The 14,268-nt window shown below is 41.9% G+C and overlaps 1 pseudogene; it reads right to left on the reverse strand.

Moving 5' to 3' along the window:
• Positions 1 to 9,806: 9,806 nt before the first annotated feature.
• On the reverse strand, positions 9,807 to 9,925 carry LOC140279027 (5S ribosomal RNA; annotated as a pseudogene).
• Between the last annotated feature and the right edge of the window lie 4,343 nt (positions 9,926 to 14,268).

Raw genomic sequence — 14,268 nt, forward strand, 5'->3', positions numbered from 1 at the left:
TGTGTAAAAATATAAATAAAACCACATGCTTATTCTATGGAAGGAAACAAAAGTTTTTCAAAATAAACGTACAAGCAAATAAACACCTTTACTTTCCCAAAAGCAAATCTATCTTGAAAACTTGTCTGAAATTAAAAGAAGAAAAAAAAAACCTGTTGAAGGCCTGTTCGTTGCTTGGGTGCAGTGGGCCTGAAAACTAGAATGGCCGATTCACTCAGAACTGAGCATAAAATAAAAGCATGTGCATGAAGTGACAGTACTCACGAGTCCAGCATTAGATTGGTAAGGGCAGAAGGGCAGGCCCGCATTAAAGCACCATGGGCCCCGGGGCTAACCACTTTCTCAAGGCCCTCCACGCCACCACCACCGGGAATACATACTTATAATACATAAAATAATGCTTCAAGAATCACTGCAGTATCACTTTGACTGTAACAAAACATACTTTTAATGTCAAAGAATTTTACATAGCTCTACATATCTCTATACAGAAATTTAATTAACATACTCATACGACACTATGAGCGCTTTGTTAAATTCTTTTAAAATACACAGCAGAGCCCTGCACGGGACTATTTTCTTCATTCTGCTCCCGCTAAATTTCTGACCATTACCGCCCGCACCCGCAAAACTTTGAGAATTTGTGCCCACACAATAATAGAAATGCATTGATTTTGTGTCTTCTCCCATCCCGCAGGAGAAAACAAGTCATTTTATAGGCTATTAATAAAGAGATTCATGGACAATTGACAAACTTCTCCAGATGTCAGACTTGCCTTGATTTGTCTTTCTGCTGCAAAGACCTTCTTTGAGCTTCCTTTCCACATCACTTATTGACATCCTGTTGCTAGGATACATCCCGATCCCGCAGTGGTTTTTTTTAGCCGCCCGCTCCCGCGAGATTTGAGTTGGGTCCCGTGGGACCCGGTGGGACCCAATCCCAATGCAGCCCTCTAATACACAGAACGGTCTGAATGGTCACACAGGGAGCATAAATGTAAAAAAATACAACACAAAACATCCACATAGGCCCACGTGAATTATTTTTTTTCTGCCTTTTTAAAAAAAAGTTTTCTCGAGCCTTGCATTAGGCCCCCTACGTCGTCGGGCCCCGGGGCTTGAGCCCCGGTAAGCCCATACATTAATACGGGCGTGCAGAAGGGAATAAGGGATATTAGTCTCTCTACAGCAATGGAAATGGCGGCAGCAGTCACAAAGGAAGAAAAACACAGCACAGCAGGACTGGACGGGACAAAACAGCAGGACCATCAGTTGGAAACAGTCTCTCTCACTCTCCCCAACGTCCATATCCTTAAAACATATTATTCAAATTGAGCCACATTATCAAACACTATCTCTTTTTGAATTAGTATTAGCTTTGCTTTAGCTTCAGACATATCACAGTGCTAAAGCTTCAATATGCGGGCCATTAGCACCAAATGCTACTGCATAACTAGCATGTCGCTAATCACATTACACATCCAGTCTCTTCACTATAACAGTTCGCTATAGCACACAATACAGGCATACACAGTCATATTCATCTCTTGCAGGTTACAACAAAGTTTAAATCAGGACCACGAGTAGTCGACCTTCACAACAAAACTTTAAAATGCTTCCCACTCTACGATGCCTCCTCAGTTAACTCTCCATTCATTAGCGTCTGTCTCATTCTCTCTGCGTGCTCAATACTTCCTGCACTAACTTGTGCCACTAGTCCCGCCCCTTGCCTGGTGACGTTACTGCTTGGCTCATGAGTAAATGCACAACCAATAGCAAAACAGGAATCAGATAATTGACATATTACAGGTAACAGATTAGGTTACACATAAACACAACCTCTCCTTTTCTCTCTCAGATGAACTCAAAACTTTTATATGAACTTATCTTTTAACTGTAAATAATCTTATTTATCACACTGTACATCTTATATTTATGCCTCTTAACCAGCACATCTTAAAACATTTTTAAGTATCAGGAACTCTTACTTATGAACTTTTGTTTTTATACAGCCAGTTATTACACTGTTAATTATCTTTTAAGCTCTGTAACTTATATGAATTTTGTACAGGGCTACACCAACATTGGTATTAGAAGCCATGTGATTGGATGATCTGCCCCAGTGAGTTGATGTATATGGCAAAGAGAAGAGGTCCCAGTACTGAACCTTGGGGGACCCCTGTGGCGAGGTGGTGCGCTGCAGAAGTGTGACCAAGCCAGGATACTTTGAATGACTGGTCGGTCTGATTCAAACCAGGAGTGTGTTCTCCCTGTGATGCCCATGCAAGAGAGTATGGACAAAAGGATACTGTGGTTGACAGTGTCGAATGCAGCCGATAAGTCGAGCAGGATAAGTACAGAGGACTTAGCTGTCGCTCTGGCTTCTTTTAAGGATTCTGTCACAGCCAACAGAGCCATTTCGGTGGAGTGTTCACTTTCAAACCCAGATTGGTTTGGGTAGAGGAGGTTGTTATGTGAGAGGTAATCAGTGACCTGCTTAAAGACTGCCCTTTCAATGATTTTAGATAGAAACGGGAGGAGAGAGACCGGCCGATAGTTCTCCACATGAGTTGGAGGGAGGGAAGGTTTCTTGAGCAGCGGTGTAACCTGAGCTTGCTTGAATGTGGTAGGAAATGTACCCGATGTCAGTGAAGCATTAATCACATGCATGACTGCTGCAGTTACAGTAGGAGCAATGGATTGGAAAAGATTAGTTGGAACGGGGTCCAGCAGGTATGTAGTAGGACGGCTACATGTGAGAAGTTTAGACACACTGCTCTGAGTGAGAGGGGTAAATGAGGAAAATGATGCAGTAGGGCTTCTGCATGCAGATTTTGTGGTACAAGGTTTGGCAAACTGTTTGCTTATAGCTGCCACTTTGTCAGTAAAAAATTAGGCAAAGGTGTCTGCTGTTAGATTGGTAGCAGGTGGCGGAGGCGGAGGATTAAGTAGAGTTTTGAAGGTGGAAAAAAGTTTCCGGGTGTCAGTAGTACTATGAATCTTGTTAATGTAGAAATACTTTTTTGCATCAGTAACATTGGATACAAATGATGACAGTAGCGCCTGGAGTTTAGCTAGATCTGCAGGATCTTTTGACTTGTGCCATTTCCTTTCGGCAGCTCTGAGATTGGTGCCCAAAGCTGAGAGCCAAAGAGAGCTGAGATGTGTGCAGTCACAGTTTATCATGACAATCACTTTCTACAAGAGTGTTGTTCAACATAATGAGAGAGATTTGCACTCATCACATTCAATTTAAAAAAAGACGTGACAATACAGTTACAAAATCAGTCTTCAGTTTGCAACGAAGGGTGTCCTGGTTCCAGGTGCACTTGTGAATATTCCTGCTTGAACATGGTGTTCAGAGAATATTTTGTCTGCATCAAGATACTTCTTAGAAATGAGAATTTTCCTCAGTTGTAAAAATGCAGCTGCTGAATGTCGTGACATAGCTTGTTCACAAGTAATTTTTTCCAAGTCAAGTCTCAAGTCTTTGTGTTCGAGTCCAAGTCAAGTCTCAAGTCTTTGAGGACCAATAACAAGTCAAGTCTCAAGTCTTTTGACCCAAGTCTAAGTCAAGCCTCAAATCTCAAATGACTGATATTAATGTTCTATCATTACACACATGCCTTTTGGTCTCGATAAGACTGCATTGCTGTATGTTATGGCATGAAAGCATGTACTGTATTATCAATATATATAATATCATTATACACTGCAGGTTCAAATTTGATCAGAGCATGGTCACAGTCATTTCTCAGTATTTCTCAGCAATGTGTAAAAAGCATTTCAACCATTTAGATTGGAATTGTGGAGCTAGGCTTCACACACTGTGTTTCAACATTTCTGTGTCAGGATTTAATTAGCTGGTCTGAAATCACTGCCGCTTTACGTAATGCGGCGGTGTTTAGCATAAACACACCCTTGCTGCTGTAGCAGTATAAATACATTCAGCACATTAGTCTCTGTGGTTTTCCCGCTTGGTCTCAAGTCTTGTACAGCATAACTCGGTAGTTTGCAGCTAGCTGGCTTACTAACTAACAACTGTAACTAACTCGTCATGTCTCCTCCTTGTTTGTGCATCTTCCCTGGATGCCACAGTGTCCAGGGTAGTGGCTCCATTACTTTATTTAAATTTCCAAATGACAACAGCATGAAGAAACGGTGGATCGATTTTGTTAGGAGCTACTGTGGAAAGTTAATAATCACCACCACCACCCGTCTCTGCAACGTGCACTTTACCTCAATAGTTTCACCAACTATCACCAGGTAAAGTCTGGATTACTGAACAGTCCGCTGAGGCTGGTCAGGGGGGTTGTACCAATCGTCTCCCTCCCTGGCTTACGATGCCTTAATTTTTGGCAGTTTGGCAGTCTTTAAGAGGGTTATTTCAATCCAATGTGAAGAAACGCCTTGAAAGCTTGTTTGAAGTATATAAATGTATTTGGAAATATGCGTGCTTGCTCTGCACCACAGGATACATTAACAAACATATTAATAACTGGCTGTGTAGCCTGAACTTCTCATGCTTCACATTTTTCAGCACGATTTCAGTGCATTTTTCAGTTTTTTGACAGTCAACCTGGAATTTTATTAGCTGTCCCTGAAATTGTAAAAGTGGGCTACTTTAAAACAGCAATTAGATTAACGTTAAACTACATCCACATAGACTTGGCTTAGCATTTAATTTAGTAACTGTTAACCTACGCTACTTAACCAAAGTCCTTCCTAAATTTCACAGGTTGCTGCAGATAAATCAGCAGAGCCATGTGGTAAACAATGAAGCTATAATCTGCATAAAGTATACTGATTACTTTGATTAGTTTGCTACATGTTGATATGCGCTAAGTTTCCCTTTCACATTACAAAGAGACTGACCTTGTGCGTTTTCAGGTGCCTGATGAAGTTGGACGTAGTTGAACCACCATCATTTATCCTGATACCACACTCTTTGCAAGTGGCAGTTTGCTGTCTGCGTGAACGCTTTAAAACCAAATGTGACATCATATGGCACATTTCCAGATGAGGTTGACATTGCCATGGTTAGGGTAGTTTCGATATCAGTGGCTGCACACATGCGTGAGGCTATGTTGCGCTCAGCGTGCCATCAGTCTTGACATACATTGGAATTAATTAAATAAAGATCAGAAACAAAAATTATATGTTGATGTTCCAACCCATGATAAATCAGTAGTTAATGCTACATTAATACATGCGTACTCAGTACCCATGCACTGTGTTGACCAAATACAAACACAACAAAACATTTGAGCACCTGCCAAAGTCCTCAAAACCCCTGTTTTGGTTTTCCAGCCACAGGTAGGTGTCTCCAGGATATACTCTGATATACTGCATATGTACACATACAGCAACAATGTAAAAGCCATGCTGCTCACACTGTTGTGGCTGTTTTTTCATACAACTTTGAAATAAAATTCCTCAGAGACATACACAACTAAATCTTCTTCAGTCTAATGTTAGTTTGGGTTCAGATCCTTGGTCAAATGCATCTCAGTGATACTTTCACCCTCTCCAGTGGTTGTCACTGTGTTCAACTAGTTTCTGTCTGTTGCAGTAGAAACCCTGAGGCCACAAGCTCTATCCTTAAACATTTTGAGCAACACTGCCCTCTTATGGGGAAGCTTCCCTGATTTTATTGTTGTTGTTGCAGTCCTCTTTTAGTTCATTTGAGCTGTCTGTGTGAGACAACTTTGTTTGCTGGTATAACCGAGACAGTCTGTTTCTGCTTGTTAGTGGCTCTGCTTCTGTCTCAGACTGGGAAGAGCAGCAGGAAGCTGCCTGCTGTTGACACTCACAATTTATGACGTCTCAACTCACTTTGAAGAACAGCTTCTGTTAGCACACTGATGTATGCAATACGTCTTTCTCTCTCTCTCTCTCACACACACACACAAACAAATGCTACTGTGTTTATTGTTCTAAGTATATGAATTCAATATAAAACAGTTGTTTCAAAATGTCTTATAAAATTATATTTAAAGTGTGTGCGTGTGTGTGTGTGCTCTATACCTGAAGACAGATCCTGTGCCAATACTTGAGCAGGGTGCAGAATCAAAAGGGATAGGCCAAATAAAAGAAAGAGAAAAAATTAATTATTCAAAGATATGAATATATAAAAACAGAAGGAGAGTAATAGGAAAAGAACAATGGCATTAGATAATTAGAAATAGTGAACAAACGGAAAATAAAGTGAAGTGTAAGAAAAGAAGGACAAACGGAAAGGAAAATGGAGAGAGAAGAGAGTGACCTCTGTCTGAACTCACTGCTGAACTTCTGCCTCAGTGTACTCCACTTAACCTGTCTCTCTCTCTCTCATCTCTCTCACATGCACACACACACACGCAAACACGCACAGATGCACACACAGTGCCAGGAGGCACAGTTTCAGCTTGTATAATGAAGAGAGGATAATATGTGAGTTTCCAGTTCAGCTTTGGAAGTATGAACAGGAGCTGATCCCAACATTCGTCATGTGAGCACATACACACACAACAGCACTAACCACCCCCCAGTTTTTCAAATCAAACTGCCAACAGCAGACTGAAAAAAAAAAGTTTTAAACCTAAATTGGATCACATCAAAAACAGTGACCTGAACCTGGCAGTAGAGTTGAACTCATAGAATGGAGTTGAAAAATGGTGCCACCATTGTAAGGGTGGGTTAGTGTGGGCCCTGATCTCTTGTTCATAGGCACTCCCCTTCCCTGGGAATGCCAGTCACTTGCTGCCCTTTCCAGGGCAGCTTCTCTCTTCATGCTCTTACACATACCCATCTCTCCTCCTGGCTCCTATACAAGGCACATACTAACACACGCTGGGTTTCGGGGGGGCGTGTGTGTTCTGTAGGGTATGGTAGATGGGGCCATCTAGGTGGTTCCCTTTGCTGCACTCCGTATCCACTTGCCTCTCAGTTTTAACTATACCTTAGACATTACTACATAACACAAACTGACACCACAGACACGCGCACACAAGGCTTCGGGGGTGGGTGGTATCAGGTGGATGTGGTTCTTCAGGTAGGCGGGGCAACTCAGAGGGCCACACTCCCAGTACTGCACGGTTGCCTGCTCCTCAATTTCAACTGCTCACTTTTAGACATTGAGGGCCTGGGGCTGGGAACCTAACAAACCATCACAGACTTCAGGGGAACTTTAGTCGATGTGTGGACATGGACGTCTGCTGTGTGAGAGTGCGTTTTTTGTTTATTTATTCATCTGTGGTTTTTATTTTCTGAGCTGTGTGAGAGAGTACACACACTCTCTGCTGGAACCATATGTTTCCTCTATTTTACCAGATAATTGGCTTGAGAGGCTGATGCTGATCCTGCACATTTTCTTCTCTGATGTGTTTGTTCTCTACAGCTGAAAATGGGGCTCTCAGATAACTTAGTGTCTGTCAAGCTCTTCTGTTCCCTGTGTGTAGTTTTGTGTTCATCGTCACACAGAGACGAAGGACGTTAAATTGGATGAAATCATCAGAAATTGCATTTTTTAAACAGTACAGTTATATTTTAGAAGTCAGAATACAATGCTAGATGTTGTTACGGCCATAATGCCCTGAACACACCTGCTCTAGTCTGAGCTCAGAAGCTAAGCACGGTTAGGCCTGCTTAGTGCTTGAGATGCGAGACAGCCTGGGAATATCAGGTGCTGTAAGTTTCTTTGTTTCTCTGCGAAAATCAAAGGGGTGCTGCAGTCCCATCAGACTTCACATTAAGGAGGAAATTATTTCAATAACTTTCCCATTTTTCTCTAAAGACTGTGAATAAGAACACACACAAATTGTGGCACCTCAGTTAGGTCATTCTGTTATATCAGTTTCCAGTAGTGCTCAGCTCACCATGACTTCATCTGTATGAATTCTTCTGGATAACAAACACACACAAATATTATATCTCTCACAATAGTTTGCAGACTGTTAGCAGATCTTCCTGCAGTCTCCAGATTCATCCCATTTTCTTATTTCCTAAAAATCACTGTTGCTATTCAAGGTGTGGATCGTGGATCTGCTGAGATGTACTAATTTTGCTTTTCTCTTATCTATTTGTTAACAATCATAACCCAATGATGTGGGCTCAGAAATAAAGTTTCCAATGTTTTCCAAACACAAATTAATAAACAACATCACAGAGATTTACTGAGGCCAGATACAAAATGTGTACTTGCAGCCACTTTAAAGTGTCAAAAAGGCAACTTTATATCTAACAGTAAACACTGAGAGGTGCTCTGCAGAATAATTACAGAAGAGCAGGACGGCTCCAGGACCTCCAGTGTTTCCCCCTCCTGCCTGAAAGTCTGTGCTGACCAACTGGCCACCATCTTCACCCAGATCTTCAACAGATCTCTGAAGCTGTGTAAAGTGCCATCCGGCTCCAAATGCTCCACCAACATCCTGGTCCCAAAGAAGTCCACCATCACAGGATTAAATGACTACAGGCCTGTTGCCCTGACGTCAGTGTTAATTAAATCCTTGAGAGACTGGTCTTGAGCCATGTGAAGGACATTACAAGCCTCTTGCTGGACCCCCTGTAGTTTGCTCACCTGGCAAACAGGTCGGCTGAGGATGCAGTCAGTACAGGACTGCGCTACATCCTGCATCGCCTTGACCAACCCAGGACATATGCCAAGATCCTGTTTGTGGACTTCAGCTCGGCCTTCAACACAGTCATCCCAGATATCCTCCACCGCAAGCTCACCCATCTCACTATGCCTGCCTCCCCGTGTCAGTGGATCACCAGCTTCTCACTGACAGCCAGCAGCAGGTGAAGCTGAGGAACATCACATCCCACACACAGCACCAGCACCAGCCTCCCCCAGGGGTGTTTTCTCTCCAAGCTGCTCCTCTCCATATACACGAATGCAGGCGCCTCAGGGGGACCCTTCTCTGTAACTCCTAAAGTTTGCAGATGACACCACTGTGATTGGTCTGATCCAGAACGATGACAAGTCCACGTACAGAAAGGAGGAGGACCAGCTGGTCCACTGGTGCAGTCAGAACCACCTGAACCTGAGTGGCGCTGAACCCGCTCAAGACTGTGGAGCAGCGGCGCCGGATTAATTTATTGTTTGTGTTTTGGACTCATTAGTTACAATTTGAGTTTGAGTTATTGCATATATGATTTGGAAACAGCAATGGTGACTTCAAGCAGTGAATGCACCTGTTGACTGACAGCTGTGCCAACAAATCGGCTGATAAAACAGGCCCATAGATTGACTGTCAATCTATAGCCCGATGTGAGGAGTGCCTTTTGTTTGTTGAAGGGACACGGACCAGTGAGAGGCACCGGCGGCAGAGGACCTCGAGGGCTGATCAGAGACGCCAGGAATAGTGTATTGGAGGCTTCCGTCCATACAGAAGCCTGCTGGCCATCTCTTGTGTTTTAGGTCCACGGTGCATTGCTGGGACCAGTGTGGCCGAACTGGAGGCCGGGTGAACCGTGTGTGGACGACGGCTCGTATTGGCCAACTGGAGTGGCAGAGAACATAACGCAAACTGAGAAAAGACTGGAACATGGTCGTGAGCTCGTGAACTGTGAATTTTAGTATAGTTTTTTCAATTGTGCTTTTAAAGAGGGATCCCACCCCATTTTAAAGAAAGGACATTGCACCTAACTGACTATTATTAATATTCTCAGTGGGCATTTGCTCAATAAAGTATCTTTTGTGTGATTCCGGGTTTGGCTCGTTGAGTACTGCTCACCATGGTAGTAAAAAGAACTTAAATTATAGAAATGAGTGGTTTGTAGTCCATTCGTGGATATTGTAACATAAGGTAAACCACCCCTTTTTGCACTTACAGCACCTGGTATTCCCAGGCGGTCTCCCATCCAAGTACTAACCAGGCCTGACCCTACTTAGCAACCAAAATCTGACAAAATCGGGCGTGTTCAGGACGGTATGACCGGAAGAGAGAAGTGATTACAAACAAGCTATTTTTATAGATGCTGAAAGAACATCTATTATCTGACTTCTAAAATATGTTTAAAAAAGACTAGAAAAGAAGATTAGAAAGTCTATTTCTAATGATTTCTGTGTGACGATGAACACAAAACTACACACAGGGAACAGAACAGCTTGACAGACACAAAGTTATCTGAGAGTCCTATTTTCAGCTGTAGAGAACAAACACATCAGAGATGAAAATGTGCAGGATCAGCATCAGCCTCACAAGCCAATTATCTGGTAAAACAGAGGAAACATATGGTTCAAGCACCTATATATTACATATTTGTCACAGTGACTGTAGCTTAAGGCCGTACCATTCTGAACACAGCCAATTGTGAGACAAGCAACATGTGTGTACGTGGCTTGGCTACCGCTCACATAATGAGCCATTTTGTTAGAAGGAAATCAGCACATCAGGAAAAGAACCGTAAACATAACACATCACATTCAAAATGAGTACATAAACATGTTTGTATGGTTGTGTGCAAGTCATTGCAAATGTGTACGAGTGAATGTTTGTATCTAAGACATTTAGTGCTCAGTGTAAAAAGTATGACCTCTTAAAACTATTTTACATCTATGGCCAGTCCCTCAAGATATGAAAGAATTTAGGTAAATATTTCTTAATTAACAAAAAAAATGTAAAATGAATTAACTAAATAAAAATAATTTATAGGAAAATAAATAAAAAGACATCAGGTCTATTCCATTTGAAAATAAAAGATTCCTTTCACTTTATTTTAGAATTTAATGTGTCAGCTATCAAAAATGCAAACATGAAATAGAGGTAGATTTGGCATGTGGAACAATCTATCAAATTCAAACAATACACCAACAAACATACATGTTATGACACTGCTGCCTGCACAAACCAAGAACTTGTAACTTGGTTTACACTGTCATTAACTGGTCATTTTTTAGAACGCATGGTTTCAGTGGTACACCTTCATCAAGTCCCATCAGCACTTTCTGGGTGAGAGTGAATGTGTGGGTTAGTTTCTTGGGGTAGTCCAAATACAAGGCATAAATGAACCTAAACAATAATGCAAATGCTTTGGCCTGCATGCGTGGGGATGTTGGTCATCACCGGATCATCTTCCACCACAGTTGGAGTGCTTACAGGACTGAAATGAACAGGAGATGTACAATAATATGCGTTATACATGTGTTCATAATATGAAATTTAACAAGTCTGGGCCTGGTTAGTACTTGGATGGGAGACTGCCTGGGAATATCAGGTGCTGTAAGCTTTTTCACTTTGCTACACAACCTACAGGGGGCGCTGACCGACTTGACATCCACGATCAAACTTCACAGGAAGATTCTTTGGAACAAATTCTTTAGAAACTGAAAGGGACACATCTATGATGATCATTGTAATCACGCTGTTAAAGTGGAGCTTCTTCTTATGTTTCTATGCATCTGAGCACTCAGATCATGGTGATGACTGACATGTGTAGAAATCCTGCTCTTCAGCACATCTAATTTCACATCCAACAATTTTTAAAGTTAACATTTTCAGCTGTGATGCTGCTTCCACATATTTTATTCTCTGTAATGCAACTCCAGGTGTTATTTGATGATGAATACCATATGCTTGAAAACAGGATGTCATGAATGCCTGAAATATTTATTTTCACGTCAACTCAGGTGGCCATAGTGCAGAGCATGCGTGTCTGCAAGTCATACTATTGCTTTAAACCATTCACTTTCATTGTAAAGTGGTGTAATTATATGTAGGCCACCAGGAAAACGAGGCTGTTAATATCCTGATAGAATTCAAAGTAAGCACAAGAAACTTGTGCTACATAAAAAAATGGACCAGACTCAGTGAATAATTTCCTAAATTCAGCATTTTACCTTCTAATACTGACTCAGAACCTAATGAAGAACCTCCTGATCCCTATGATCGCTATATAAACCATCTATGACAGCAGTGCTGACTGCTCACTGGTCATAGATAAATTCTTGGATTTGAATTGACACAGTTGCCTGAGTCAACTGAGTTAATCTAGCTTTCAGAGGTGTTCAAAGAGGTGCAACAAATGCCCGCAAAAGCACAGGGGTGTCTGCTTGTATAGCCATTGGATATCAGTGATGTAAGTTGTTGCACTGTAGAGATTTTTGTGGAGGCTGTTTTGAAGATTGAAAAATGTCCTGCTGCAGGACCATTCGATCAGCCGAATAGAACACACGTCACCCCTCTGTTCACTGAACTCCACTGGCTACCTATAGCCGCCCACATCAAATCCAAGTCACTGATGTTAGCCTACAAAGTGCTTAATGGAACAGCTCCCATCTACTTGAATGCTCTTGCAAAGGCTTATGTCACAACTCGGTCTCTCCGGTCATCCCTGTCTATCTTCAAGAAACTCTTGAAGACCCAGCTCTTCAGAGAGCATCTTCTATCCTAGCACTTACCCTGTACTTCCCTACCCCCTCTATCACCCCTGTCACCCCTGACAGAGTCTGACTAATGGTTTCCTTCAATGTAGCTTATTTTTAGCTTTGATGTTAGTTGTAATGTTATATCTTCATTTGTAAATCGCTTTGGATAAAACCGTCTGCTAAATGCATGAACATAAACATAAAATGGAGTCAAAAAGCTGTAAGCTCTGGACTCCAGGTGGTGGCCTAACGTCTCCCTGCAAATGGCAGAGCCTCCTACCAGCCACCTCGCTCACAGGAGAGGAGCGAGACACTGGCCAGCTGTCTCGGTCCAGGACTGATGGAAACTGCTCCAGGCCAGGACAATCCATCAGACTCCAGACCTACCTCACACCACCTGTATCACTGCAGGAGGGGCAAAGCCCACTGCAGAGATCCAGGAAGGAGTCTGATAGAGAGGCGACCCTTCACGTCTCCTGGAGGGCGTGTGTAGGATTAACCTTTCAGTAGTCCTACTGGGAAGACCCCCAAAACTGGGTTCTATCAGTGACATGAACGGTGACATGTGCAGGTGATGTAGGACATGCATGCCTCACCCCAACACCCCCGTGATCTATGGAAACACTAAGGGTGGGGGTCTACCAGTGACATTTGCTTCCATGTGTTGACATATGAATGTGAAGGTGCTGTGGTGATTAATGCAAATGCAAAGTCACCTGCAGAGCTTACCTGAGTACCTCCAATTGCTTCAGGTGTTTCCATATATGGAAGTTTCTATATGTTCCTTCTGTAAAAGTCTAGGAGGTATAAAAGTCTAGCATTGTGTGAATTCAAAGATCACATTGAATGAGCTTTATTGACTACACATGTACATTTCAGGGCAGGATGAGGTGGTACCTCTCCTTACATCTCAAACAAAATGATAGCAATCTATTATTTTATCATCTTTACAGTTACCCAAGATTTTGCACATCTTGGCACGTCGCATCATGACCGTTTCAACTTCTTAAAACTTCTTAAAACTCTGTTAAAACTTGGAACCAGTTTCTTTTTTTCTCTCCTTTCAAAACATGAAAACTAAGCTGCAGAGGAGAATACACCACTTTTACACATTTGCACCTCACCCTGAAATTTACTTGTATAGCCAATAAAGTTATCTAAAATCATCCACATATCTACACAATGCACAGTAAAAATCTTAATTTAACAGTAAAAGAGTCCAGTTTAACACCGAGGCAGAGAACATATGATCTCACCCTATGCAGTGTTAAAGTTACATTGAAGTTAGTGTTACATTTTCAGAGTCAATTTAACTCTGATAAGAGTTGATTTAATCAACTTTTACTCTGCAAGATAAGTAACACCGACTGTGTTAGTTGAATAAAATTGAAAATTTTTACGTGTTCTTCAAAATGAGTTCTTTATTATTTACTCTTCAAAAGTGTGAGATCTGTGACACTCATTGTCAATTAAGGTAATACTCCTGCCAGTGTTATTATGTAACTAACTCCTGCCAGTGTTACGAAGAATATACAGCCTAGAAAACTGCCCAAGGCTGATTTTATTTTAAAAACAGGACCGCAAAAAAAAAATTAGCAATACAAAGTCATGAATACAAAGTATTGAAAGAATGAATTCAGGTGTTCCAATCACTTCCATGGCCACAGGTGTATACATTCAAGCACCTAGGTATGCAGACTGCTTCTACAAACATTTGTGAAAGAAAAGGTCGTTCTCAGGAGCTCATTGAATTCCAGCGTAGTACTGCGTAGTACTGTGATAGGAAATTTTCTCTCTACTAAATATTCCACAGTCAACTGTCAGTGGCAGCGCAGTGGCAGTGGATGCTGAAGCACATAGTGCGCAGAGGTCGCCAACTTTCTGCAGAGTCAATTGCTACAGACCTCCAAACTTCATGT

This window comes from Leuresthes tenuis, unplaced genomic scaffold, assembly GCF_036924035.1.
Source record: "Leuresthes tenuis unplaced genomic scaffold, fLeuTen1.0.hap1 SCAF_20, whole genome shotgun sequence".
NCBI classification, from domain to species: domain Eukaryota; kingdom Metazoa; phylum Chordata; class Actinopteri; order Atheriniformes; family Atherinopsidae; genus Leuresthes; species Leuresthes tenuis.